Source organism: Panthera onca, chromosome B3, assembly GCF_046562875.1.
Source record: "Panthera onca isolate mPanOnc1 chromosome B3, mPanOnc1 haplotype 2, whole genome shotgun sequence".
NCBI classification, from domain to species: Eukaryota; Metazoa; Chordata; class Mammalia; order Carnivora; family Felidae; genus Panthera; species Panthera onca.
In genome coordinates, this window is record NC_138344.1 from 101,071,567 (window position 1) to 101,097,237 (window position 25,671).

General features: G+C 40.2%; 1 long non-coding RNA gene across 1 annotated transcript in view; it reads right to left on the reverse strand.

The window, feature by feature from the left end:
- Positions 1 to 25,671, reverse strand: part of LOC132669873 (uncharacterized) — a 283,077-nt gene that overhangs the window by 130,933 nt on the left and 126,473 nt on the right. The window contains exons 3-4 of the long non-coding RNA XR_009606247.3: positions 14,417 to 14,485; positions 9,044 to 9,117 (exon numbers count right to left, since the gene is read on the reverse strand). This is a non-coding gene — a long non-coding RNA (uncharacterized LOC132669873). The remainder of the gene's footprint in view (positions 1 to 9,043; positions 9,118 to 14,416; positions 14,486 to 25,671) is intronic.

Below are 25,671 nucleotides of genomic sequence, written 5' to 3' on the forward strand. Positions count from 1 at the left end.
TCTTTAAAATAACTAAATAAATCAAATTAACATGTTTCTCTAGTAATATTCTGTGAGCCTGAAATATATTTTTATATTATAAACACACCAAGCTTGAGTTCCTAATTTACATTCTGCAATTCTAGAATGTGAGTAAATATTGGTTTCTAAATTCCCTAAAAGTCTTCCTTTCAAGTTTGTTTTTTGACTCTGGGCAATAGCATATATGTAGAATTTAAACAGGTTATCAACTGATACAGCTGGAAAGAAGACTTTAAAAATCAGAGAGAATATCCCTGTAAGTCTAATCCATGCAGCTTCCCACATTGAGAAACTGATTTACAACCTTCTGAGATGCCCTGTTAACCACCCTAAGATCTGTAGAGGAGCTTCAGTTATCTCATCCCAGTTTTCTCCCTTTCATCTCTGCCTCCTAAAGCCCAGTTTCTTCACCACTGTAGTATCCACAGTGCCACCTGCTGGTTGTCACAAGTATCTCTATGGCTACCTGCTCTCCCTTCGGGGATTTGCTTAATTAAAGTCAATCAATGACAGCTAGAAAAGCCACAGGAACATACCCGTAAGAAATAATAAAACAATCTATGAGATGAGGAAGATACCAATTCACAGAAGGTTAGCATGACCCAACATGTTCTCCTGAGGCAAAGGCCTGGCTATTTTAAAGGCAACCTTTAAAAGGTTAAACCTAGAATTTGCAAATTTGCTTCATGCAGGTTGGCAATAGGACTCAGTGTGAGACTATCTTTTAGATTAGATGAAATGCCTCAAAAATTTTCAAGATTCTATACCTTCTTGTACCCACCAATCCTAGACTTCTACTTCTCCCCTTTCTTAGATAAGTATCTTCTGCTTTTAAAAGATAGGAAATTTGCCATCATAATTGGTTAGATAGGAATAAAAGCTTGAACCCAATTTCTGACTTTGATTCATAGCAGTTCCATCTCCATCAAAAGTTACAGCGCCTGCCCTCATTCTGGAATCTGTGAGCCATCCACATAAATGACAGGGGCCAAAGTACCTGCAGGCATGTGTGAATACAAAGCCCCCCTCCCTTATTCAACCTTTAGATGGTTCAACTATTTACCATGTGTCCACAATCTGCCATTTGCATCTCAGGCCTTAGCCAGGCAAAAGATAAGAGAGGATGACCTTTAGCACCCACAACTAATGAATATGAATGAGGTCATGCTTACAAGCTCAACTCGGGGGACAAAGTAACACACAGGGAAAACATTTTTTGTTTAAAGGCTCCTGACAAGCATTAGCTAGTCAAGTTTCCTAATAATCCCTTAGAGTCTAGACTGGCAAAGGATCATTATTCCTCCAGCAAGTCGGCAAAAGAAGATACCCAAAGGTTACCATTTCAACATCACTCTATGTCATCAATATCCTGAAATCACGTTGGAAAAAAAGGTGCTGAAAGATGCTTCTCACTGACTGTAAATGCAAAGCAAGAAATATGCCCAAATCGGGAGGCAGCGAAACCTTGGAAGAGTCCTGAACCAGCCATTATTTGTTAATGATTTTATCAGAGCAGACAATTTAGAAATGTAGATCTCTACGTAAAGAAAAAACAGCTGCAAGATTTAGATTGCAACTGAGTAATAATTTTAAAGAAAAGAAATTTCTGTATTTATCAGTTGAGGATTTATTTGGAGAGGTGGTTGGTTTCTTTCTTTCTCCCTACTCCTTCCTAATTAAAGTCTACACATGGAAACTACAGATAGAGGATAAATATCACAAATGTGATCTTCAGCCTTGAACTCTGGCATAGTATTCCATTTGAATTTTGTTTGCATTTGCTTTGCTCTTTTTAAAAGTATAAACTGGACCCTTACATTTCCCGGTCTTCTACCAAATTCAGGAACTATCACATTTTCTTTTTTCTTTTTTTACTTTCTAAATCTATAAACTTCAAAATATTTCTATAAACTTCAAAATATTTGCCAAGTTGGCAAAGCTCCAATCAGCCCTTCACCGCTGCAATTAAAGTGATTTTCCATCTGAACATAACCCTGACAAGTGAGACATTATAAAAGCTCCCTCACTGAGCATATTTTTATGTTCATCACAGATATGTATTCATCCTCACAATATTCAGATTATTCTAGGAACTGTGAGTCAATGTAACAGCAGTGGTCACTATCTAAAAGAGAAGTTGAATTCAGGATCCCCCTTTGAAAGCAAGCAATACCTAGAAAGAAAAAGAGAGAAGCACTCTTTTATTTCTTTTAAAGTTGATATTCCATAAAACAAATGAAACCCACGGTAGAGCCAGACAAAGTCAAACCATATATTCAACTTTGAGGAGACGGTGCAGCAGGGAATGCTGTGTTACAAAGCATTATTCTTATGTCATCACCGCTTCCAGAAAAACGCTCGAAGCTCCACCTTAATACAGGATTCACTTCTCAGCTGAGGAGGACCTTAGGAACAGTACACTTAGCACTCAGCAGTTATTTGACCTATTTTACTAATGTGTTTGGGAAGGAGGTTAATTAACAGTGGATGGCTATATCCTTAAGCTTAATTTTTCCAACAGCCCTGCTCATAAAAGGAAAAATTGAGTATGTATTGAAGGAAGCAAGCAATTAAGTTGCACAAATAGTGAGCTCATTGAACTGCAGCTGACTTCTATCATGTCAAAGAACAACTAAACACAGAAGCAATAAAAAGATTGTTGCCACGACCACCACTGAGAACCGACTGGCAATAAAGATGAACAACTTCCTACTTGAAGATTACTTGATTAAAGCTCTTTAGAAACCAAATGTTACACATAGGCATAAATGGAGCAAAATATTTTAATGCGTGTTTGGCAGGTTCAGAAACATTTTATAGTCAATTTTAAATGAAGGTTTATACAACAACAGTAAACTCCACTTAAAACAGACTTTCCAACTGCTGTTCTTGCAAGCAAGCTGCTGTGTTCCTGGGGAAATCTTGAACTGTACTGTGGGATAAAAGTCCCATACCTAACAGAGTAAGGGGAGGGCCATGGGGAGTGGAATTCCACAGGACCGGGTCCTCTGAAACTAAACCCAAGAGCAGAGTTAGAGAAGCTCATTCAGATGGCTGTGACCCTTGAAGGCAAGTAAACAGACTCCCTGTAGCAATAACCAGGAAATCTCTCTCTCCCCAGCAACACTCCGCTCCCCTGCCCACCTCCCAAAGCTCCGAAAGGTCAAGTTTTAGCCCAAGCTGCCCTTCAAAGAAGTGTACTCACATCTAGGAGTTGGATACAGGTTGGCATCAGAACTGGCTCCCAGGACTATCAGTGTCGGCGAGGTGGGACAGGCATGATTTGACAAGGAAAATGTGTCTGACAGAGGATTCAGCTCTCAACTTACAAGTGTCTATGGACATGTCTGGAGAATATCAGCCTCTTTGAGGGCTAGACCCCAGCACTTGCCTGCTGCCTTTAGGGGGAATACAATGAAGAATTATAAAAGACGAAAAGGATGAGGATTTTGCCACAACAGTTGCTTATAAGCTAAGATTTAAAAAAAAAAAAAAAAATAAGCTGCCCTTTGCATTGGTGCCCTTGAACCCACTACTGTGGAGAATTAAAGCCAGTCGGTCTATAGAAATAAGGCAGTCTGCCACCTCATCTCTATCCTTTCCCCCACTGTTAGTCCATCTCTAGAATACTGAGGAGAGCGGACACTGTGCTTTTCTTCTGAACATTCCTCCCCAATTGGGCTTAAAGGGATCAGGGCCTTGAGATTACAATGAGTGGTTCTCCCCCTTGGCCGGCTCCAGCCCTCTCCTCCCTCACTCAGAAACTGTGCAGTGAGCCCCTCTGGAGCTCTTTTTGTTTCACACAGCACCCTTCAATATGCTGGGTAGATAGTAAGTGTTTAATACATGCTTTGGGGTTAGAATCAGCAGGAAAGGCTTATATTTTTGGAATCGAAACTAGAGAAGCAATTTTGTGCCACACCTTGAAAAAAAAAAAAGCATAACGTTCTTGATTTTCTTGGATGGAAAATGGGAGCTAAAATGGCCTGTAGAAATTAAGCACATAAAGCACATGGTACCTTAACTTCACAATCCAGTTAGATATGTCCACTCTTTACACACTATTTTCTAGAGATTCAGAGCTGAATTTGCTACCAGGGATTTTTAAATACTTGGTTTGGGGAATTCTAACTGCAAACCAAATTCATACTGCAAACTTTGGAAGAGATTTATTGATGAAAAGTAGATATTTGTAATTTTAGTAACACTCTTCCTCACCACTTTTCAAGAGGACTGGTCACTGGATACGTGGCATGCAAAACTAACAAAGAAATAAGTTAGGAAGGAGTTTGACTATTTATATAAATTATATTTCATATGCGGGAAGAAAGCTCAGTGGTACACCCCTTCCTTCTGTTTCAGTGTCTCCAACTTAAAGCCTTTCATGGGCTTTGTTTTGTTTGTTTATTTATTTATTCTAAGAGAGAGAGAGTGTGGGGGAGAGGGGCACAGAGAGAAGGAGAAACAGAATCCAAGCAGGCTCCACACTGTCAGCGCACCACCCGATGTGGGGCTCAGACTCACAAACTGTAAGATCATGACCTGAGCCAAAGTCAAGAGGCGGATATTTAACCAACTGAGCCACTCAGGTGTCCCCTTGCATGGGCTCTGAACTCCAGGTACTCCACTAAGACATTCTAACCCTGTGCACTAAAATTCTGGAGATGGAATGATTTGTACAGCACAGAAAGGGGGGTGGAAAAAGAAAGTAACAACAGTTCAGAGATGGGAACAGTCTGCTCCCTGGACACCCCTCCAGGCTTAGGTTCACTATCCAACCTCCAAAGTCCAAGACTCTCAGTCCCCCCATGTTAAGAGAACAAGAAAAATGCCTAGGAAGGCCCACGGTTTCCTTCCACATCGAGGAGAGGAAGCAGCAGAGGTAGCAGACGCCCATGTGCAGCCATCACTTCCTTGGGGGCTGGTGTCCATTTCCACCCACTGGGATGGAGTCTGGCAGCTTCATAACCGGCAAGAGATACATAATCCAAGAAACCATTTTGGCTCCAATTCTAGCCTTATGAAGGCCAGTTCTGTCTAACTCTGACTCCTTATAAGCATTAGTAAGGATTTCAAACTGCCCCATCCTCAAGAGTATGGCCAGAGAAAGACGAGTTGAGCAAAGCTCAAGATACTCTTCAGAAATACCTTGAGATTAGAAAAATCTTGAGATTATATAAAATAGAAATACATTCAGACATGATAGAGAGAAAATATACCTTTTCTTCTCCTCCTTTGAGTAGTCAGAGAGTGTCAAATCAAAAAGCAAAATAGGGTGTAAATCTAATAATAGAATCTAGAGCAAATGGCTATAAGAAGCTTGTTCCTCAAGAAACAAGAGAAACCGTGTGTGTAATCAAAGTGTATTTAAAATGTCAATTTAAGGGGTGCCTGGGTGGCTCGGTCGGTTAAGCGTCCGACTTCGGCTCAGGTCATGATCTCACGGTCCGTGAGTTCGAGCCCCGCGTCGGGCTCTGTGCTGACCGCTCAGAGCCTGGAGTCTGTTTCGGATTCTGTGTCTCCTTCTCTCTCTGACCCTCCCCTGCTCATGCTCTGTCTCTCCCTGTCTCAAAAATAAATAAATGTTAAAAAAAAAATTTTTTTTTAAATAAAAAAAAAAATGTCAATTTAAGCACTTATTGTTTTCCCCTCCAGCCTTCCTCTCTTAAATTTGCTTATCTCAGTTCATGGTTTCTCCATTTACTAACCACCCTAACGTAGGAATTTCAGTCATTTATGTATCATCCCACCACATTCAATTCTAGACTCAGTATGTCTCTTGGGTTCTTTTCTTACTTCTGCTTCTACTATTACTGTCCTACATCATGTCATCTATACCTGGATTACTATAATAGCCCTCCAATGAGTCCCCCTTCACCACTTGTTTTCTCTATTCCAAGTTATTTTTCACATCCCCGGCAGTTACCTTCCTAAGGTACTGTTATAATTGTGGCACACTCTCTCAGTCCAAAAGCTTTTACTAGTTTTCTGGTTTTTTCTTTTTTTTTTTTTTTTTTTTTTTTTTTTTTTTAGAATTAAGTCCAAATGTCCTAGCATAGCATTCAAGGGGACTAATAAATAGAAAGTGTTCTGTATTTCAAAACTTACCTGCCATTTCTCCTCACACACAGCCCAGAACAAATTCATCTCCTTTTCTGAATCATGTCATGGACTTCTGCACTTCTAAAACTTTGCACTTTTCCTCTAGCTTCATCTATTCAAAGCCTGCTTCTGCTCTAAAGACCAATTCAAACATTACCACCTCTAGGAAGCCCTACCCAATTCCAAGACAAAATAAATCACTCACTCCTCAGAGTACATATAACACTTTATTTAGCCCTTTATGACAATATGACTTGTATTCATTATTGTGGAATTTTCCATCTCCTCCTAAAGGACAGAGACAATAGTTAAACCCTCTAAAGATGGTCTTGGATGCCTAACATAGTACCTTAAATAAGGTAGACATTTCATGAATTGACCAGTATAAGAATTATTCATTTTCACTAAAATCTGAACCATGGATAAAAGACCAAGCCAAGAATCACAATCAAGGAAGACTTCAAGGAAGAAAGGAACCTCAGTTAAAAGCTACTCAAACTGAGGTGCATGAATAGGTCTTTCATAAAAGAATAGATATAGCCTAATCCATTGCTTCTCAACATTTTCATATTCACACATTCTTGCAAAGGGTTTGACTATGGTTGAGAACTGCCCTGACCAAATGGGGAGACTACCTCTTTTTCAGTAGTAGAGACTTAAATCTGCATTTAAAAGGGTTAAATCAAGGCTCAACAGATAAACAGCACAATAAAACATCTTATATATATATATACATATATATATATATATGTATATATATATATACACAAATCATATATATATATCACATATATATATTTATATATATATAAATCAAATAAATATACAACATGTAGATCTACACATCTAAGATACTGTTTCATTTAAACATCTCTACACACACAGATCTAATGATGTCTTAATAAAACAAATATTGGGGTGCCTGGGTGGCTCAGTCGGTTAAGCGTCTGACTTCACCTCAGGTGGCGATCTCGCGGTCCGCGGGTTTGAGCCCCGCATCGGGCTCTGGGCTGATGGCTCAGAGCCTGGAGCCTGCTTCTGATTCTGTGTCTCCCTCTCTCTCTGCCCCTCCCCCGTTCATGCTGTGTCTCTCTCTGTCTCAAAAATAAATAAACGTTAAAAAAAAAATTTTTTTTTAATAAATTAAAAAAATAAAACAAATATTTAGTTCACATTTTTGCCATCATTCCAAAAAGGGAAAAAAGCCAAGAACTAAAACCATCTCCTTAGCCTTATTGGCATTAAGTAATCAAATTCCCTGCTACTCAGAAATCCAAGACAGGCTTATTGTAGTTCTCATTCTCGCCTGGAATGAAAAAATGAACTCAAACTTCCAAAAGAAAACCATAATTTTCCAACATCTTCTCATAGAGTTTTGCCTCTCCCCTGAAACTTTTGAGTCAACTCTTCCTGAGATGAATCACGTTAAGAAATGAATCTCTTAATTGCACTGTATAAGCTAAACAGTAAGCCATGACCTCATCACCCTGGATGTAATAAAAGGGCAGAGACACTCAGGCATTTCAACAACATCTTAATTCCTGCACTGTTCTGGTTTATTATAAAGCAGGCCTGTGTGCAGGAAGACATTTTTAAAAATGCTTTTATCTCCATTTTGCATGTTAGCAGATCTCATGGTCTCATCTCTCTGCAGACAGAGGTCTGAACTGGGCAGAAGCTAAAGCAGGCAGGCCAGTGAATTCACCTGAGAAAAAAAGAAAGCCAGTCTTGGAAATGACACAAGTAGTCAAGATGAGCCAAGAGAAGAAGGACCTCAACCTACACCATTACTCCCCAGACTCCAGCCCAAAACACACAAACAAAACCTGGAACTGAAAAAATATCTGAATGTCACAGCCAAACTAGAGAAAAAGCAACAGGAAGCCAGAGAAGAAATGGGGGAGAAACATGATACTACATCCTTTGGCTGGCATATCACTTTCTGACCCTTGATTTACCATGAAGTCCTTCTTCTGATGATTATAGTATCGTTCTTTTTTTTTTTTAAGTTTATTTATTTATCTTGAGAGAGAGAGAGAGAGAGAGAGAGAGTGCACATGTGTGCCTGATTGGGGGAAGAGCAGAGGGAGGAAGAGAGAGAGAATCCCAGGCAGGCTCCGCGCTGTCAGTGTAGAGCTCGACATGGGGCTCAAACTCATGAACTGTGAGATCATGACCTGAACAGAAACCAAGAGTCTGATGCTTAACCTACTGAGCCACCCAGGTGCCTCTACAGTAGCATTCTTATTTTGCTAGAAGTAGCATTGGGAAGCTCCCATCTGTATATGCAGACCTCTACAGAGTGCAACCCATATAAGCACAAATGTCTGCCTACTCTGGACCTGGTACCAATGAAAAATTCCTAAAATAATGGTCTAATGAGAGAAATAAATCATTTGGATACTTTTGCAAGAAAGTTCATCTTTGTGTATGGAAGAAAATGTATTTGTACCACAATCTATCAGTAACTCCAAATATAGATATTTCAACAAGAGTTAGCACTTTAGCCTGTCAAATCACACACACACACACACACACACACACACACACACACACACAAATGCATTTAACTTGTTTAAGAGGATAGAAATTGGCCCCAGCATACAGAGGAGGTACTGAGAGGTACAGCCACCGGCAGAATTCTGAGTATCAATAATTCCATAGGCGCAACCACCACTGACCAGGAGTGAATATTCTTTCTTTGCGTCCTTTCCTAGCCATACACATCTGTTGTTCCACGTGTTGTTAGATGGTGCTACTGTTTGCAAACGTTTGTGGGCTTGCTGTTTAGCATTCCGCTGCTTACCACTGTCGGAGTACTGACCAATGGGCATTCTGTTCTGAATGCCCATTTAAAACTGAGCCTTCACCTTTAGACTGGGTGCCTGGGAGAAAGCGGCAAAGTTAAAAAGAAACTTACCTGGAGGCACCCAGCCCTGAGTTCACGGCGCCACTCATACGGTATCCCACAGAGCAGAACTTCAGTTTCACCATCTGTAAAAAAGGGAATAGTCACTTTACTTGAATTCTGAGACTCGGTAGCTTATGAAGCAGTGACTTACCAAAAGTGCAGCCAATCCTACAGACAGATACTTTGGTAAAAATTAGGCATCTATGTTGTGAAAACTTCCAGAAAGAGTTGAGATGGTTGGCAGAGACCAAGAAGATTTTGCCTCATAATCAAGATTAAATCTCTTTCTATGACTGTCAACATTAAGTTGACAAAACTACAGTGTTTATGATATGACCTTGACATTACTAAAATTAAGACGGTGCTTTGCTCTAATCAACTGTGACATACACTATTTTCAATAATGGCCTTTCTGCAAAAAGGAGAGATGGGAAATAAAGCCTATTGTAAAACTCTTTTCTCCAAGTACCTTGAAACAGCTCTTTCTAGGAACAGTCTGGCATCTTCACAAGATAATAGTATTGTCTCAATTCCAAAGTTAAGGAAGACAATACCCCAAGCTCCACGAAGTTGGTAAAGTTATGATATATGTCATTTAACAAAAGCATTGACCCTGGGGCAACATAAATACGTGAAGCTTTCCTTTCTTCCTCTCTTTGCTCAAAGACAGCACAAGGAAAGGAGGAAAGGAGGAAAGGTTCCCTTCCTGATATAGAAGTTCCTCTTTACAAAGTAGGAATGAGGAAAAGCACGCGCACTGGTACAATTTCCAAGACGTTTCATGATTCCTTAAGTAGAAAAGAGTATGTTCAGAATATTTCAAAACAAAACAGAACAATAACAAAAAAAAAAGTTGAACTTAATTTATGTATAACATTGGCTGGTGCTTCTAGAGGTATGGAGGAATGCAGAAGTGAGAAAAAGAGTCTAAATACTCAAGACCATGATAATTGTCCGTGAACTTACTAGTCCAGGATGTTTTCTCATCAAACTTTCAGTACAGAAGAAAACTATACGCATATAAGGCATCTCGGACCCAGATACTCTTGTTTCTCTTTCGTTTTCACTGTTTACAAAGTGACCTTGAGCAGCCCTCGTTTATCTTTACTGCTGTTTGCTGACTTGTGGTGTTTAGATCAAGTTTTGATACTTGTGTCTTTAGATGGCCACGAAAACGCAGCTGGTCCAGAGGCCAGCTGGAGGGAGAAATTGCAGGGCTTATCAAGTCATCCGAGGGGCCTTGTTGTGCTCATCCTTTGTAAACAATAAGACATGTCAGCATCCCTGGTTGCTGTCATTGCTGACAGTTCTCTAAAGACCAGCAAGTGTTGAATTCTTTAAAGTCGGATTGTGCCCAGTGAGAGAAACGATAGCGTGAGATGAGGGGGACTTCATGGATATCTGAGTACCTTGGGAAAAGAGAGGAGTTGAGGCTCTTCACTCAGCAACCTAATGAAAACTAGACAAATAGTCTTGCATTTAATATATAGTTTCCACCAATTCATGCTTCTTTTGTTAGGAACAATTCCACCCTCTATATGGAAAAGAGACAGTTAGAAATAAAGAAATAATTTCTCATTGACAAAGGAGCTTCAGGTAAAGCAGTGCTTATGAAAGGCAAAGAAAGGATAAGAAATTGAGTTTTTATTGGTAAATTTCCATTGCACAACCATTTTATTGCTTGAACTTCATAGACCCCAAAACTTTATGTCCTTGAACAAGTAATCAAATGCAAAAGGACAGAACTAAATAATCCATCTGGGATAGCCAGGGCTGTATGCAAAACACAAGGAATAAAATACAAGTCTTGAAGGAATATAAATGAGAAATTGTGGCAAAGAAGGGAAGGACCTGAAAATAAGTTATTAAAGCAGTATCTAGTGCTTAAAGAATAATGAACTTTACATGCTTCCCTGTAAAATCCTTAAAGGTATCTTTTGAACAAAGATCTATGTGCATAAGTTAATTATATCACACACAAAAAAGCCCAACTCATAACATTACTCAACCTTTCTAACATCAGATTTTTAAAATGTATAAAATGAAGATTAAATTCTTTTCATGGAAACGGATAACATTTGTTGAAGTAGAACAAAACCTACATGAGGTGTCAAAATTCCATTATTACAGCAACTGGTAATGTGTTATATTCAAGACTAATTTTGCCATGACATTTAAGTTACAGATTTTGAGGTTAATAATGTTTCAGAGGAAAGAAAATTTCCAGTGTTTCTATTTTATTTTTTCTAGGAAGACTTCCTAAAAGCATTTGCGCCGTTAAATGGTCTAAAAAGTCTGCAACAACAAAATGTCTCAGAGGCACCTGTATATTAGGATCCAAAGCTTTGAGAAGAATCATCCTTTCAATATCAAGTTCATCCCTGAAATAAGGATCATCTCCATAAACAAGGCCAGAGCCTAAGATTCCACTAACGTAACAGTATAGTTTTTAACTTGGACTATCACTTGTTGCCTATATTATAAACATCTATTTGATGGCACAAAGTCATGGATTATTCTTTCCAAGTTTGTTCTTTTATCTTCTTGCTGGAGACAGCCAGGCCACATCTTATATAGCTACAGGCTAAGCATTGAGCCTGAGAGTCCATCTGAATCATAAAATGCAGAGAGCAATTTAAGAAAAAAAGTTTGCAAATTTCTATTAACTAAGTAAAGTCACCCCTGTTTACCTAATTTTCCTACAAGCAGAAAAACCAAAGGCCTATTGGCATGGCCTAGACAGACACTGCTAAGCAGCTTTCCAAAGAGCAAATGGTCAAAATAAAATAAAATGAAAAAGATTTGCCTGTCATGGGAGTTGGTCAATAAAATGCAACAGTGTTTATTACAACATTTAAAGTCTGTGATTAAGAACACCAAAAGGCCTAAACTAGAAAGGTTTTCAGCCTGTAATTTCCCTGCAGTCCTGGCCTGTACTTCCTTATGAGTTAGCTCAGCAGGGCTTTTTTTCCATGTCCATCATCAGCTTGTAATTATTGCCATTCTCAAAGCTATGCCAGATGGGTCTTTAGAAGCAGGCATGCAGCTTGTTTATGAGAGAAAGAGCTGTAATATTACTCTACACAGAGACCTATCTGGTCCTACTCAAAGAGCCCTGCTCCTCCCTCCCCGCCCCCCAAACCCACCCCCACTACTATTCTGTCTTCCTCCCCTAGACAGCCCTCTCTGTTTCAGCTCCCTGTCCCAGCTGAATGGCCTGGTGAAGGGCTGGGACCATGGGAGCCAAGAGATATCTGTATCTTAAAGCATTTGGCCTAATCGGCACCTTTCACCATTCCCTTATGGAAATGAGGCCAACACCCAAGGGAAAAACGAACTGCGGACTCTTTCCCCTACATACCCTTGTGCAGAGGCTTTATTCGAAACACCCGAGCTGCGCGGCTACTTTTCAGAACACATATCTCCCTAGATACCACAACAGTGCCTTCCATTTCTCTTTTCTGGGAATTCCTCACTGGGGAGAAGAGAAATTCCCGGCAAGATTCTCAAGGACAAACCTTGACTCATTTTGTTGTAAGAAGGTTGAGGTCAAGGAGCTGGGCAAAGCAACACAGGCAAAGGCAAAAAGCACCTAACCGGGGGTTCATCGGGTGATAGGCCTGGGGTGTTAGGTATCCCAGAGGGCCAAGCAGAGCTTCAATCAGCAGTTAATGAGGCAAGACCTGCAACAGATAGCCACTTTTAACTTACAAAAGCTTTTAGATGTCTCTGTTTACTTTGATCCATTTCAGTTCATTTGAGCCTGGTTAGGGTGCATTTTACTTTTTTTTTTTTCTCTCGTTAGATAAACCCTCTGCTCCCACCCCATTCCTACCCCACCTCCCAAACAATAGTATCATTTACCAACTTAATACTTAAGTTTTGAGATCTTCTGTCAAGGTCGGCAACAATTATAGAAAAAACAAGGAGAGAACCACCGGTCTGCCTGTGGAATGGTCATTTCAGAATCCCATCAGTGAAAGATAAGTGGAAAGGAGGACGGGACAGGAACGGCTGCATTTTCAGGCAGATTTAGTTATTTGTTTCTGATTAGGTGAAGTACACGTTCTTTTATCTCTTGTTATTTTACCCATGTGATGACCAGAGAGCTTTCTTTGTTAAAATGTTTCAGAGCGGATAAAACTAATTTACTGCAGTGTGAAACAATCCTGAAAGAAACTGTACCTGATGGTCACAGACGGGAAAGTCACTTTAACTGGCCATCGTTCCCAGGCCCTGGGGCTGGGGCTGGGGCTGGGGCTGGAATTCCCAAATCCGAGGCAGAAAGCGCTCCTGTACCGATGGATTTGCACGTGGGTCCCACTCTTAACGGGAATACTCTGGTGTAATGAGCTTTTAATTAGGTCGGCTTGGTGCTTGACCCCCAACTGTACCGCGGGCCCGCGTCTAAATGACACCTCTCCACCGACAGGAGCCGCCGAAGGCCCTGGAATCCTTCCCAGCATGGCTTGGGCGACCTCTATCCCGACAGGCCCCTGACCACCCATCTTCCCAGCATGCCCTGGGGCCCCTGCTGTGACCTTGACCTTTTCTGTCTTGTTTATAGCCCTTGATGTACGCTATTTCCTTTCTCTCTCTCTCACTCCTGTGCCACTTCCCAATACACCTTTTCTTGTTCAGAATATTACATTTGAAGCAGGTGTATATTTAAAAAAAAAAATAAATAAACCTCTGGTCAGCTAGCCAGCAAAATTAACAAATACACGTGGGCAAGTCTGGTTGGGCATATGTATTGCTCAAAAATACACTTTTCTCAAGTGAACCATATTCCTATTCTCCACTCCCCACCCTAGTCCTGACTTACACATTTCCAGGAAGTATTATGAAGATATAAAAACTAGTGGAAGGAACAGGATGAAATCTTTCTGCACTGCTACCCTCAAATAAATTGCAACTACTCTGAAATGTTCTTGAAATCCTGTCCAGTGAAGACCCCAAGGAACCATCAGGGAAGTAGAAGCGAGAAAACCCAATTTCTATTTTGAGTCCTTCTTGTTGGAAAAGGAAGGACTAAGTATCCAACATTAAGCTAATTTTATCTCCCAGGAAGGGTCTTAGGCACTGAAGGTGACTTATCTGTAGATCTCACATTGGGACCTCAAGCCTAATGATTTACATTTATTTTGCTCTTTATCAAGTCTTTAAAATGAAATTTAGGTTAGTTTATCACTGAAAAATACTGAACTCTTTGGTTAAGAGGCATTAAGTTCAGAGAAAACAAGTGCAGACATCTTAAACTGTATTCATGAAGACAACAATAATAGTAACAGCTAATATTTATTCAATGCTTGTTAAGGGACAGCTGCTTTAAATGCTTTAAGATTCTGCATAATTCATAAAATGTTTAACGTGCAAGCTTACCTAATTCTTGCAGTTAATGACGGTGGCAGTTGCTAAGCTGTAGGCCAAGTTATTCCTTTCATTCATGGTCTAGAGAGAGATGACACGGGCATGTTGAGTCACTCAAAACAGGCTCAAACCACCCCAAGGAGTTTGCCTGATGAAAGGTTTTCTTTTCCTTCAAAGCCACTTCCTGTGTCACATGACCTGTATCACTCCAAAGATAATAACACTGCATGCTTCCAGAACACTTTTATCCAAAGATCTCAAAACATTTTCAAATGTTAATTAAGCCTCCACCATCCTGGAAGATAGCAATGCCAGTCTTGCTGTTTAAATACTGTATTCCAGAACACAGGTTGTTCTAATCACTAAGAGGGGAAAATGGAGGCCTCTCTGAGCAAATTCAGTGCATAAGCCACTACCCAAACACTTATGACACCCAAAATTCTCCTACCTCTCCTGGGAAACCACAGCAGCATCTCTGTTCTAAATTGTTCCCTACTCCCACTGATTGTTTCCACTGGAAGAACCACATCCAAGAAAAAAAGTTAGAAGAGGAAGGGGAGAAAAAAAGGCTTTCTAATAGTTCTACTTGGATAGGGGTAGAAATGTAGGTAGAAATATAAGCAATGTATATCTGCAAATACATAATCATTCCCAATAAACAGCAAGGTTCCTTTGTTACACGCTTTTTCCTTATCATGATGCCCAGAAGGTAGAAAATAAACAACTTTTCCCAAGGCTTAAAAATGTTCACAACACAGTTAATCTGCCCTCCTATTTCACAGGCATCATGGACTGTTCTGATAATCCCAGAGAGCAGTCAGATTTCAGGTAGTTTATGTATCTTTTAGTCTATATAAAAGAAGACCATGTAACAATGAAACGTCCCTCAAGATCTGCCTTGCCTCCTTTCCAGTTTCATCTCCCTCCACTCTGCCACACTGGCTTTCTCTCCATCCTTCCAAGGGGCCAAAATTTTTTTCTACCCTGGGGTCTTTGAAGAGGATTTTCCTGCTGCATAGAATGCTTTATCTCCTATTCTCAAAAAAAAAAAAAAAAAAAATACCACTCTTAGTTCCCAGATTAAAAGTCACTTCTTCAGAGAAGACTTACCTTTCTATTATTAAATTAGCTTCTAGAATGCCTGGGTGGCTCATTGGGTTGAGTGTCCAACTCTTGATTTCAACTCAGGTCATGCTCCCAGGGTTGTGGGATCGAGTCCCATGTAGGGCTCCCCACTGAGCATGGAGCTTGCTTGAGATTCCCTGTCTCTCTCTCTCTCTCTCTCTTTCTCTCTCTCTCTCCCTTTGGAATTCTCCCCAGCTAGCTCTCTCTCTCTCTCTTTCTCAAAAATAAAAATAAAATAAAATAATAAATTAGTTTCTATTATTCTCTTTAATGACAGATTGTTTTGATTACAATATAATGAGATTTCCTTTGTTTAGTGTCTCCCTTCTGGATTATAAACTCCATGAAAATAGGCACTGTGCCTGTTCTGTTCACCACTGCCTAAACCTCATGCTTGGCACTTTGGATGCCCTCATAAAATATCTGCTGAGTAAACTGAATGAATGAATCTTTTAACCCAGTTTATAAATCATATTTTTCTCTTGCAGTGATATTTATAGGATCCAGAGGACAATAGAGAAATAGATATAAGAAGTTTGGCTGTCATTTTTTAAGGTCTTATTTTCTATTAATACTGAGAATAGCAAACAATCTTGGAAGTACAAGTAAATATGATTTACAGTAAATGTTAAGCATCTAAAGTAGGTGTTTTACCTATATTATCTTATTTACTGCTCACAACAACCTCGAGGGATGGACACTACTATTGCTCTCGTTTTGCAGTCAGAAAGACCAAGTAATTTCCCCCTGTCTCCACTTATTCATTTATTGAGCATTCACTGTTTGCCAGGCACTGCAGTGGTGGATCAATGAACAAGACAGCCATGGCCTCCTGATTGGGGCCTTTGTCCTTGGTCCTCCACACCAATAATAGCACAGTGCATTCTGGCATGTAGTTGGTGTTCAACTGTAAACAGTGAGAATCGGGTTTAAAAAAAAAAAAAAAAAGATTCAAGAACTATGATTGAATCCCTTCAGAGTTTGAAACGTCCCACAATACTGCTTTACTACCAGTGCTCCTTACTGACTTTCCTGGGGGGACATATGATTTGCCATTCATTCTGTAAAGACGCAGAGTGCAGAAGGAGGTCACAAATCACTCTGATATTCTAATAAAAAATACAGTGATCGATGATGAGAGTTTTAATTGATGGTGCCACACTGCAGCCAAAATGATCTTTCTAAAACACAAATTTGAAAATCAGATCATGTCTCTTTTGTGATTTACTACCTTGTAGGGCTTCCCAATGGCCTTGGGACAGAGTCCAATCTCCCCGTCTCCTTGATGTGGCTGCAAGAGCTTGGCTGCCTCCTTGGAATCATGTCTCTTCACTGACTTCACTTGCTTGTCTGCAGTCTTTGTAAAAAAAACATTTAACTCCTCCAACACCTCTAGGCCTTAAACATGCTGGACCATCTTTAGCAACACCTTCCCTGCATTCCACACCATCACTACCACTCTTTACCTGTGTCAAGTGGAGGGTTTATTTGTGTGGAGGGTTTTTACTGGGAAATGCTCTTAGGAACAATACCTGTGAAGAGGGAGGGATGCAGGATTGAGCAGAAGGAAAAACTGAACTGCAATACAGGTTCATCTGAGGCCTCCACTGATCCTAAGAGGAGCTCTGGAACTGAGATGGACCTTCAGAGATGTCTGCATTAGGCAAGAAGCTTGACCTTTGAGGGCCTCGGTGGCTCAGTCGGTTAAGTGTCCGACTCTTCAGCTCAGATCATGATCTCACAGTTTGTGGGTTCAAGCCCCACGTTGGGCTCTGTGCTGACAGTGCAGAGTCTGCTTGGGATTATCTCTCCCTCTCTCTGCTCCTGTGCCACTCATGCCCCCTCTTTCTTTCTCTCAAAATAAATAAATAGAAACTTTAAAATAAAAATAACACTATATTATTAAAAAAAAAAAAAAAAAGAAGTTTAACCTTTTACCCCAGTTGCCCCTGGAGATGGAGATAACCTTGAGCAAGGAGGCTTCCTTCAGCAAAGGGCAATTTTTAGGGGAAGAACTAAGGTAAGAGCCATCAAAAAACAACCTTATTGCCAGCAGGGGAATGAGTGTCCCATCCCAGGGAGGTACCTAGATGGTGTACCACAACATCCACTGCAGTCTGGCTAACTCTGGTCATCTTTCCAGTCTCGACTTAAATATCCCTTCCTAACTTTAAGGCTATCTCTAAAATAGTCTCTCCTGACTCCCTGGCCCTGGGGCAGATGCTCCTACAGAGCACCTGTTCCTCTGCCATTATGGCGTGCTTCACATTATATTACAATCATTTATTTATTTGTCTGTCTTCCCCCAGCAAAGTGTAACCACAGAAAAAGAAGGCACAGTGTTTATCTTATTAGCATTCTATCTACCAACATATAAATAATCATAACAAATTACAGAATGAATGACAAAATAAAGATCCTGTTTTGGTTTTTTAAAAAATGTTACACAAGGGGCACCTGGGTGGCTCAGTTGGTTGAGCGTCCGGCTTCGGCTCGGGTCATGATCTCATGGTTTGTGGGTTCGAGCCCTGAGTTGGGCTCTGTGCTGACAGCTCAGAGCCTGGAGCCTGCTTCAGATTCTGTCTTCTTCAATCTCTCTGCCCCTCCCCAACTCATGCTCTGTCTCTGTCTCTGTCTCTCTCTTTCTCAAAAATAAATAAACATTAAAAAAAAAAAATGTTACACAAATGCCAAAAAAAAGTCTGAAAGACCAGTCACCAAAATACTGTCCACTGTAGCAGGATGATGTGGGATTTTTATTTCCTTCATTATGCTTCCATTTAATTTTTATAAACACATTTGACTTATTCTGTTTTTAAAAAAATTATCACTTTGAAGAAAAAAAAAACATGGCTCTTACTATAATAATAACTGGTATCGGGGCGCCTGGGTGGCTCAGTCGGTTGAGTGTCCGACTTCGGCTCAGGTCACGATCTTTTGGTCTGTGGGTTCGAGCCCCGCATCGGGCTCTGTGCTGACAGCTCAGAGCCTGGAGCCTGCTTCAGATTCTGTGTCTCCCTCTCTCTCTCTGCCCCTCCCCTGCTCAGGCTCTGTCTCTCTCTCTGTCAAAAATAAATAAACATAAAAAAATTTAATAAAAATAATAACTGGTATCAATAGACTCATCCCACATCATGACTTTATACTATAATTTATAGTGCATAAAGCAATTTTACATAAATGATTTTGTTGAATCTTGACCAAAAGTCAACAAAAGAAAAAAGGTAAGTATGAAATTCTGATTCCTACTGGATTGCAAAATAAAGCCAACCCTCTCAATCAAGAATGAGAGAATGTGCCCTCACAGCCTGGGAACCCAGTTGTCTAACATTTCTTCTTCTCTAACATGTTCATTTTTGATGAGGTCTTGCCGGGCTGTGGGGAAAACAGTGATATGGGGCAACCATATATAAGCTACCCCTCCCTATATTCCCTGAGTCTCACTGGCTACTTTCTCTGGCCTCACTTTTCTCTCCCTCCCTAGCCCTATTCATAAAAGAGAATATAATGCCTCTCCCGTGGCCTTATTTTCATCATTTGTTTGCACAAGCCTAATCTACAAGGCCAGCTAGAGTTAAAAGCCCTGTTTTCCCCTCACATCTCATATTCCCCTTCTCTCCTATAATGATAACACTTCACATATGTATAGCACTTTCCAGAAGGCTTCCGCATACATCACCTCGCTGGATCCTCCCAACAAACCTTTGAGGTCTGCACATCAGATACTATTACCCCCATTTTAGAGATAAGGAAACCAAAACACAGAGAGGTTACATGACTTGCCAAAAATCACAGTTAGTTACTGATAAAGACAGGACTAGAATCTGGGTCCTTACAAAAAAGCCCAGAACCTTCTGCATTTTTGCTTTGATCTTGCAGTTGAGTGTATGACCCACTGATAGAGCCCCGCAGAATCTACAGCTGGTTACGAACTAAACTGATGAGAGCAAGATTATGGGTCCAATTTCTGAGCAGGCCAGTTGTGATCCTTGCGTTGAAGTGGGCTGATGTGTGCAGCAGATCAGCAAATCAAAGACCTAAATTACAAAAGGGACTAGTTAGTTGAGAGTGTGTAGATGATTCAGCTCAATTCCATCATCATGGTGAGTTAAACACCTTAATTACCTATTCTTTTAAGCCCACATACACATATAAAACAACCATTTCTGTAAATAGACTATACAAATCACTTTCTGTCATCACAGAATTCTTGGGATGGTCCCAATTTATACCTATTGCTATGGTACAATTAATGGCTCTCCCTTTCTCTTTAAAAAAAAATGTCCCAGTGTGGAGGATAATTTATATGGTCATCCCATATACATTTTACAGAGAACAAATGTGCAACTTCAGTAGACACTGAACAGTATTGATTTTCAAAATGGCAAGGCCCAAATGTTTTAAGAAGGGTTGCTGCTATTGAAATACACTGCTGGAAAACTTCCCAGTGTTAAATGGCCTTCGCTAAAGACACAGTAAGACACACATCCCTTTGTGTTCTGTTGGGCTCAGGTTTTTAAATGTAGTGAAATTCTGGCTAGCTTCAATCCATTTGCTAGATGATTTTGGTTTTCCGCACCCCATTCCCCCACCTGATATTATATCTTTGTCTCATTGCTTATCAGAAGTCTCCCTTTCCACATTCATTTTTAAAAATGAGAAGAAACAAATTAGAATTCACATTTTTTGGCTTAAAATTATAATGTCTTCTACATTTCCCAAAGGAAATCCCGCCAAGGCAATAGCCTAGACCAGTAGCTGTTTGCCAAAAGGTAAGAGGTAAGATTTTAGTGGTAATTCCAATTCAAGCCTTTGAGCTTGGGTCTTTTTCTCACCCATTTGAGATATGAGGAGAATACCTGCTCTCAAGTTGCTGAAAAACCAGGGGAGATGCCGTGACTCACACAACTGATGAACAATTGTATTTTGCTCTCCTTAGAAGTCCTAGTATTGCCTCTACATACAGACCTGGTCCTTGCTCTCAGGAAGCTTACATTCTCATTCTGAAGGACAGGTACAAGATAGTACATAATTAAATGTTAAAAGCATACATTCAGAATTCAGTGTGTGCCAGCCTAAGGAGAAAGTGGTATTGGTTGGAGTGGTAAGCAATCAAGTCAGTGTTCATACTTTTTCCTAAGGAACACCTAGACATCTCAAGAAAATCATCAAAGGTTATACAGCCACTTTCTCAAGGTCTCCGTGGATTCCTAATCAATGTTCAGCTGAACTTTTCTGAGTTTTGCACATGACTCCTCAGTGCACTTCATAGAAGTTCTCTCTCTCTCTCTCTCTCTCTCTCTCTCTTTTTACTTTTTCTTTTCTTTTTTTGGATGAATCCAATTCAGTCGTCTGAGCAAGCAAGGATGGCAAAATGCATATGAGATTCTGTGAGCCCTTTTTGCAAAGATCTGTCTTCCCCTATCACTGTAACAAGCATAACCAGACCACAGTCCTTTCTGCAGTCTACATATATAAAGATTATGTCTAAAAGACATAAGTAAACACATCCCAACCCATATCCCAGTAGAAAACAGACAGGAAGAGACATAGAACCTCAGATTCTTTGAAGCAAGAATTTAGCTATTCTGCAGTAATAGATCTCTCTTGCAATCATCAATCATCCAGCATTACTGAGTACCTACCAGATTCTCAAGTCAGGCACTATGATAATCTCTGCCCCACAGGAATACCTGAACTGGGGTAGTATTTCAATAGAGCTCATAGCCAGATACCAGACTGGGCTCCTTACACAGACTAATCCTTAAATTATCTTCCCAGTTAGCCCCATTTTACAGATGAGGAAACAAATGCTCAGAGAAAATACTATGCCCAAGGTTGCAGAGTGGTAAAGTAGGATTCAACCAGGGTTTGGGGGTTTCAAAGCCTCTGCTCTTTTTACCAACCATCCCGAGTTTCCTTTGTTCTCATTTTAATTGAGAGCCCTGTTAGTTGGCACTGCTTAAGAGAGGGATCTGATAACTGGATGTTTTTTCCACCAGATCCTCCCAGAAGAAGATGTCCTAACTTCAGTGCAACAAAAACCTGAGCGATAACATCAGATTTTGCCAGAATGAAGTTACATCCTGGCTGTCATACAGAAATCCAGGCCTCCGACAGTGAGCACACTATTATGTCACATTCTTTCAACAGCTCCAGGGGAACAGAGGAAAACAATGACGTGGGTAATTTAAAATAATAGAGGATTTAAAAAAAAAAAAAAAGCTTTGTATCTTTGTATCTGTCTTTTGAATTAATTATATAATTATTTGAGTTCCTCTCCACGTTTTTCAAATGTTAAATTACAATTATTCTGTAGTTACTAGAACAATGTTAGCTGAGTATTAAAGCAAGTCAGCCAAGAAAACACTGGACAGCTGAGAAACAACTCGGGGCCCAGCTTCCATGATGCCAAAACACTGGTGGCATCAAGTAGGTCACTAACTTGTCTGGCCCTCAGCTTCCTCAAGAAGAAAATAAAGGGGTTGAACTAGAAGATTTATTTATTCAGTAAATATTGATTATCAATACACGGTCCTGGCTCTCAGGTTGTTTACAGTCTAGTGGAAGAGACAGATAAGAGGTCAAACAATTTCAATACAATGTGACAACTGCTATAAAAAGGTAGAGAGGGGGGTGCCTGGGTGGCTCAGTTGGTTGAGCATCTGACTCTTGACTTCGGCTCAGGTCACGATCCCACAGTTCATGAGTTCAAGCCCAGTGTCGGGCTCTGCACTGACAGTGTGGAGCCTGCTTGGGATTCTCTCTCTCCCTCTCTCTCTCTCTCTCTGCCCCTCCCCGGCTCTCTCTCTCAAAATAAATAAATAAACTTTAAAAAAAGGTAAATAGAGGATGTTGTGGAAGCGCATAATTCATTTGCAGGGTACAGGAGAGGGGTACACTGTAGAGTGAGTGACATGGAAAGCAGAGGCATAAAAAACCAAAGGCAAAGTGTGCATATGCAGAGGGTGGAGCCCGAGCAGTGACCTAGGCAGATAGAACAGTGAGGGCAAAGGCCTGGCAGGGGCTTTCACGGTTCCTTATGAACCATACAACTTGCTTCATATGTCTGCTTTGTGAAAAAGGCATCTGGGAGTGGACGTAGAGGAGACGGACAGGAAGGGGGGGTACCCATCATCAGAAGTCCAAACCAAAAGGAGTTTGCACTTTATTCATTTCTTCAGAAGTTATTTATTGATCTTACTCTGGGACAGGCATTTTTCTAGGTTCTGGGGTTACCAGAATAGTAAACAAGAGTGATAGGTTCCTATTTTTACTGAGCAAAATAAGAATCCATTCAAGGGTTAAAGCAGGGAAATGTCATGGTCAGAGTTTTAGAAACAGCACAATGGTTGCAGGGTAGGAATGGCTTGGAGAAGGATAAGACTCTTTCAGCTGTAAAATTCTGACTCCATGATTTAAAACTCAGGATATAATAAATCATAAAACTTCCATGTTAATATTTGTATTATGCATTATATATATTTTGTCATTATATGTCATAAATATATATGTCACATATATTTATATCATATATAAATACATACATAAATATATAATTAGATAGCTATAAAAATATATAATTATATTATTGGATATATATAAAAATATTTAATTAGATATATATCTGTTATCTAAATATATATATCTAAATATCTGTTATCTAGATATACATCTAAATATGTATATGTAATATACATATACAATATATAAAATTTTTTTATATATAAAATATATAAATATTTTTATAAATATTTATATATATATAAAATATATAAAATATATAATATACATATACAGTATATAAAAATTTGTCTATTTTTATTTATATTATTTAGATATATTTAGATAACAGATTTCTTTGCAAGTGTTCAATAAATTGAGTGGGTTCTTTCCCCTGTTGTATGTTCAGATATGGGAACATTTTATTTGGTGGGGAAGGAAAAAGAGCCCACATATTGTACAGTGAGGACACACTAGAGACAATGGGGAGAAGTAGGTGTTAATAATGCCCACTTTACAAATGAGGAATACAAATGAGTCTCAAATTTCATTCACTCTAAATGTCATTGGGTGAGAACAGGGTAAAGCCAAGGTTCAAATCTGATTTTCTGGTTTGTTTGTTGTACATCAAAGCCCATACTGTTTTATGTACCAAAGCATAATTATAACATAATCACCATTCTCCCTGAGCTCTTAGAAGACTAGTAAAAAATAACTCATGGGTATCAACTGGTTGGCTGATTTTTCATGTAAGTATGTCCTACTTTCAATAAACTGCCAAACTTCAGATGTTCAGATACCATGTGCATCTCAAAACTCTTCAGTGAGTTTATAGAAAACAGAATTCACATCTAGTCTCTCAAGTCCGTCAACTATTGGAAGTGGGAGTTTGAGGTAAGGAGAAAGTAGCATTTTCCTTGGAGTGGACACGCACAGGTAAGGAAGAGGGAATCAAGCCTTGAAAAATATTTAGTTCTTCCTAGAAAGTTGTTTTCCAGTACAAGAAATACTGCTTTCAAGTACAAGAATTCCCTGAGCTTCCTGAAAATAAACCAAAAATAAATAATAAAAACCACCTCAGGCCTCAGAGTCCACTCCTGCTCTGCTCACTTAGCATTTCCTCTTCTGCTGGTGCATTGGCTTCCATCCCCTCCCCACAGAAACCCGGCTCTCACTCACCAAGGCTGGGGGGTAGGTTTACAAGGCCTCCAGGAGCCCGGTAGCCTCCACATACATCCTGGTCCCCACCCACCACCCCCAGATCTTCCGGAGTGCCCTGCTTCCTGTCCTGGAGCTAAGCCCCTTACAAGACTCACAGGAGGTGGGATGCTTTCTTTTCAGGCCCTGAAGGTCTCTGTTTCCTTGCAAGTAAGACACCTACTGTAATTTATAAGTTAGCTATAACCATTGAGTACCGGAAAGACTGAGCATCTTTTTTGTTTATTTGGTTTGTTCTTATGTAAAGTATAGTATTCAATCACATCTGCTCACACCCAAATGTAGCAGATTTTGTCAGTTGCTTATCCAGAATTTCTAACCCCAGATTTTCTTTGGGCAATCCACACAGTACACACAGCCTTGTGCTTTCTTAAACTAGTCATGCTAATCCCATTCCCCTTGCTAGGAAGTGGTTTTAGCAGTGAGCATTTGCTGCAGCAAATCTGGCCAATGAGATGAGAGAAGGCTGCTGACAGGAGAGGAAGGTGTCTGAGACAGGCTACCTTGCTAGAGAAAGAAAGAAAAAAAAGAGACAAGGAAAGGAGGAAAAAAGAAGGACGGAAGGAAGGGAGGGAGGGAGGGAGGAAGGAAGGGAAGAAGGAAGGGAGGGAAGAAGGAGAAAAAAGAGGCACCTAAGAGGAAGCAGCCTCTTCTTCCTCCAGGTCTGGCAACTGTAACTATCTCGCAACCATGAAGGGAAACCATCTGAAAACAGCTGACATGCACAAGATAGCAGAGCAAGAAGATGGAAAGAATCTGGGTCTTTGAATTTACCAACCCTGGAGCTCCCTGGCTACTGGACTTCTACTTATGGGAAGTAAGAACTTTGTCTCATCTTTAAGTCATTTTGAGTCAGGCTTTCCGTGTGCTCGAAAATGACCTGATCCACTGCAGAACTGATGAGTGGACAACAAGCTTATTAGTGTGAGATCAAGAAGCCAGCCAGGCATGGGAAGATCTAACAAGAAAGGAAGCTTTTGCTATCAAAGCAGTAGAAATTCTGGGTAAAATATAATATCTGTCAGTTAAATTTGTCTTCTGGTCGAGACATCTGTTGGGTTTAAGGATCCTGAATAAGTATTCAAAGAACCATTCATTTAAAAAAAAAAAAATTCCATAAGCAGCATCCTCCCTCCCTTCAGGACCCACTTCAACAGAGTGCACCATAGAGGGAGATTCTTCCCTGGTTTAAAACCAAACATTTGACAGGTTGGGAAACTCCCTGGCTTCACTGCTCTGCTTCACTGAGAGACACTAGTGCTCAGCAGATATCCTCCAGAGAGGTGCTGAGGGAGAGAGCATCGGGGGTGTCCGTGGAGCCCGCGGAGGCTGGAGAGGTGGGAGAAGTCCCCCGCCCCACCCCGTAACAGACATGATGTCCAGCAGGGCAGCACAGAACTTGTCAGAGGATGGTGATGACC